A 5,000-nucleotide genomic window follows, 5' to 3' on the forward strand; every position below is an offset into this window, starting at 1 on the left:
TATTAACGTAAATGCAAAATCGAATTTAGTGTTAACTACTAGAAAAGGATATATTATTCCTTCAATGCTGTTAATCATAAACGATTCATTCCATTAACAATGGTTAGTATGTGGAAGATGACTTTTGGTATACAGTTATAATATCTGTAACGCATTATGTTCCAATTTCTTTCCAATTCAACATTTAATGCGATTTTGGTTATTATTATTATTATTATTATTATTATTATTATTATTATTATTATTATTATTATTATCATTATTATTATTATTATTATTATTATTTCTTGCTAAGCTACAACCCTAGTTGGAAAAGTAGAAAGATATAAGCCCAAGGGCCCCAACAGAGAAAATGGCCCGGTGAGGAGAGGAAATATAATAAAAAAAAAATATTTTAAGAACAGTAACAACATTTTAAATAAATATTTCATATGTAAACTATAAAAACTTTAACAAAACAAGAGGAAGAGAAACTAGATACAATAGTGTGCCCAAGTTTACCCTCAAGCAAGAGATCACTAACTCAAGACAGTGGAAGACCATGGTTCAAAGGCTATGTCGCTACCCAAAATTATAGAGCAATGGTTTGATTTTGGAGTGCCCTCCTTTTAGAAGAGCTGCTTGCCTTAGCTAAAGAGTCTCTTCTACCCTTACCAAGGGGAAAAAAAAACTACTAAACAGTTACAGTGCAGTAGTAGCCCGTCGGTTGAAGAATATTTTTTTAGTAATCTCAGTGTTGTCAGGTGTATGAGGACAGAAGAGAGACTGAAAAGATTAGGCCAGACTATTCAGTGTATGTGTAGGCAAAGGGAAAGTGAACCGTAACTAGAGAGAAGGATCCCATGTAGAACTGTCTGGCCAGTCAAAGGACCCCATAACTCTCTAGCGGTAGTATCTTAACATCATATTTCATTTCTTTTTATTTAATTATAAAAATCATTTTTACAATTGTTTTTGTTTGGGTGCATATCAGTCCATATTAGTATTTCATAAAGAGAATTACACATTTTTCCACTTCAGTTTGAACAATGTTACATAATGGTTTTACATTTTGCAAAAGTATTTGACACTTACGAAACTTTGACAAATGAGCAACTAGAAATTGTTTATTTGATACATGGAATAGACAATCTCCTTGTTTCCATTGACATTTCACAGTATTTGACATTTAACGTCATTAGATTGACAGTTCACTATTAGAATTGGCAACCACTCAACCGACCTTCGACAATTAACTACATGTCATTGACATAATCAAATCACTTTGACATTTCAACCACTCGATTATTCCATGCTTACATGATAATACGAAGGCACTAAAAGAGGTCTTTATGTAGTAGAATATTTCTGTGATGTCTAAAGTACACAGTAGCGGAGTAACAACCTCTATGGTGGTTTGATAAGGAAATTTGTAACATTCATGTTGGCGAAGTTTATTCCATTTTCAAGTTACAACACTCTTCAGTGAGACTTACCCATCAAGAACAATACCTAGACCTCCTCAAGTATTTTAGGAATGGTACGCTGGCATTACTGACAAGTTACTATTAATGATAGGGAGAGGATAATCGACGCATACGAAGAGTAAGAAGACTTCTTTACTGTAGAACATAACCTTGTCATCAGACGATCTACTGCATATGAAATCTCTCAAAAATATCAGAAAACGGGGGATATAGAGGGTCTCCATATATAAGGTGGACGGCCAGAGAAACTTGATAACAAAGCTCTAGATTTCCTAGTTACGCAGATTGAAGATAAACCTACAATTAGTTAGCGATTTGAATGAAACCGTACAAGATGTGTTTCCTGATAAGCTTCATGCTTCAGATTGTACCGTCAATAGAGCTCTTGCTTGTGAGCTCATAACCCCGAAAATGCGTCTTATCATTTCCCAAGAGAGAAATTGAGAGAGAGTAAAACAGGAACTGGCACAATTTGCTCATTGTATGTATGAAGAGGGATTGCGAAAGCATAGGATTTATGTAGGATTTATGGGAGAGCTCCCAGAGAACAAAGGGTTCATACGATTGTTAGAGGACAGTGTGGTAGCATCCTCACCCTCATTACTGCCATCTCCAATACAGGTGGATTAGTGTATCATGAAACTCTTACTCACTCCGTTAAGAAGGACATTTATACCTACTTCGTAACGTCTTAGGAGGCCATTCTTAGGGCGTGCGATAACCCTTACGTGGTTATTGTGATTGATAATGCTTCTATCCACAGAAGCATTTTAAGAACACTTTCCAAATCTAAATAATAAAAAGCTGCCTTCCCACTCTCCATTTTTTAATCCTATTGAAAATATATTCTCTGTCCTGAAAGCTCGAATCAAGAACCATCTCAGTGATGTGGCTGATATATGCCGTGGTAGGGCAGCTCGAAGAGGACTGACATTTAAGAAATTCCGGGAAAAGTTCCTGATTGAAAAATTAAATGTATCATTTAACGTCATAATCCCACAGCTCTGCAATTCTAATTAATATAATTCCAATACTTACCTTCGCCAATATGCAACCCTAGAGGATATTTGAAAGTAGAAAGTTTTCTTATGTACGCATGTGCAATGTAAAACCATTCAATTAAATGATCAGATAATATGAAGGACTTATCTTGATTTGATTACCTTTACGTAAACTACATATTCTGTTTGGGTGTATTTGTTAAACAGAAACTCTACATTTTGTTTGGATGTATTCTTTAAACTTTCTTTATTATCTCGTTTATTTATACATTTCATGATTATTTACATACAAATGTACATGCAAATTTCAAATGAAAGACAGATTATTCATTAAATAACTTTTAGAGGCGTATATTCGTTTTTTTTTTTTACCCCTCTATAAATTGCTTGAAATTAATTCCAACATAATCAAACATAATGTTATTCAACATTGTTATTCAGTTTTAGAGATAATGTCAAACTAAACTGATGATTGTCAAAGATATTGCTAACCGTCAAATAATTTCGCATTTTCAGATATATTAAAGCGATATTTGGAATTGTCAAAATGATATGATCTTTTGTTATTTAGTTTTACATGAAATATCAAACCAATGCAATTCGAACAAAGTGGTTGCTTTTGTCAATAAGTTCTACTCCCTTGTTCAAACTGAAGTGCAAAATGGTATAGCATCTTTTTTTTAACATATTACGCCATTCCCTTCCAAATAGATATTAAAAGGCTGGTGCGTAATGATGAACATTACTCGGAAATCATTAGAAACTATGATGGTTAAACACCCATATAGAATATAGAAATATCTACTTTTCTGTAGCACTTAGTACATTACCGTGCCGTGTAACATGTATGTTATGAAAGCTGTCAGAGTTACAGTATATCTTCTTAAGAAACCTTGGGCTGGAGTGAAATTACACCTCAGCAATGGCATGTTATGTGGCAAACAATGTGTGATAACTTTATATATGGAGTGATTTGGAATGTGATTAGGGTTGTGAATGGAGAGTGGGATTTCTTGTTTTTGCAAAGTACGTGGTATTAATTGAATATTAGGATTAGGAATTAAAAAAAAAAGAAAAAAGTCTCTTTGAGAGTAATTAAAAGATAATGATAAAAGAGAATGGTAATGACAACAAGTTTTGAATTAGTTTACTTACTGTATCATCAGCTTTTTTCCAGATTGAATTACTAAACGTCTTTTAGCATGCTTTAATGACTGTCTCTCACTCTACAGATAATTTTTAGATTTTGCTCTTCTTCCTGTACTTGTAGGGTCAATTCCAACTGCAAATTCTCATCTATCAATCACAGTCCTCTATCCTATAAATGAAAAAGAAACACATAATCAACTTACCAGTGATGAACCTTATACTTTCTTTGCCCCTCCCTTCCTAAAAAAAAAGAAAAAAAAAATAAAAAAAAATAAAAAAATGCAAAATTGTTGATGAAAAGGGAACAATAAGGCAAGCAAGGAATAAAAAGAAATATTTTACAAATGGATCAAAGCCTTACATTGATTCCATGAGTGTAAGAGGAGGAAGCATTCTCTTTAGATTAATTCCTGTTTTCTTTATTCCCAACTAAGCTCAAGATTCATGTGTCTTTAGTATGGCAGTAAACTCACAATCATAAGAAAATCGTAAAGACATCATGCATTCTCTTTAATGACTGAGCGTCTCTCGTCACTTTTTTTCACATTAAAATATTAACAGATAACCATTGATCTTTGCTTTGATTAAGTTAATGGTGTAACATATATCAACTGAATAATCTTTCAAATTCCAAGTTTTCTTGTTTGTAGAAAACCGTTGTTCTTGCAGTATAAGGAAAAAGCTAAGGTTTTGTCTATATAAACATATTGTTTCTTCTCAATATATTAATTTAGCTCAGAAAGGGGAAATGATTGAGTAGATTTGAATAATGTAGATTAGTCTATCAAAACACGGAACAGAGAATGAAGAAAAAAATTAGCAAAGACGAGTGTTACTTTTCAATATGTATAGCATGGCGACACGTACCTAGTTTCTTTAACAATTTCCTCTATATTCTACGGTAACATTTCATATAAGAAATAATCAGATAAATGTTCAGTTAAGGAACAAAGAATAGGTTCACCAAAAAGGCAGTGACTATGTTTATTGTAACATTAAAATAATAAATTGAAAAATGTTATGCTGTGCGATATAACTTTTTTAATGTAAAGTTTTTTTTCCTTCATTTTTTAAGCCCACCGATCTAGAATATAACACATTTTATCCTCTTTTATTTGAACAGTAACTTTTGATTTAGGTTTGCGGTGGTCTATGTGGTAACGTCCATGACTGAAGATCGCCAGACTGGGGTTCAAGTCCCGGTCAAATTTGTTAGTTCCTTTGGTCGCTGAAACTTCATCATCCTACTGAGCAAGGATGGGGGTTTTAGGGAAGCCTATATGTCTATCTGCTGAGTTATCACCAGCCATTGTCTGGACCTCCTTAGTCCTAGCTTGGGTGGAGAGGGAAATTAGGCGCTGATCATATGTATATATGCTCAGTG

The 5,000-nt window shown here is 33.3% G+C and overlaps 1 pseudogene; it reads left to right on the forward strand.

Moving 5' to 3' along the window:
- The first annotated feature begins 1,516 nt into the window (after positions 1–1,516).
- Positions 1,517–2,486, forward strand: LOC137617832 (uncharacterized; annotated as a pseudogene).
- Positions 2,487–5,000: the final 2,514 nt, after the last annotated feature.

This window comes from Palaemon carinicauda, chromosome 2 (assembly GCF_036898095.1).
Source record: "Palaemon carinicauda isolate YSFRI2023 chromosome 2, ASM3689809v2, whole genome shotgun sequence".
In the NCBI taxonomy this organism is placed as follows: domain Eukaryota; kingdom Metazoa; phylum Arthropoda; class Malacostraca; order Decapoda; family Palaemonidae; genus Palaemon; species Palaemon carinicauda.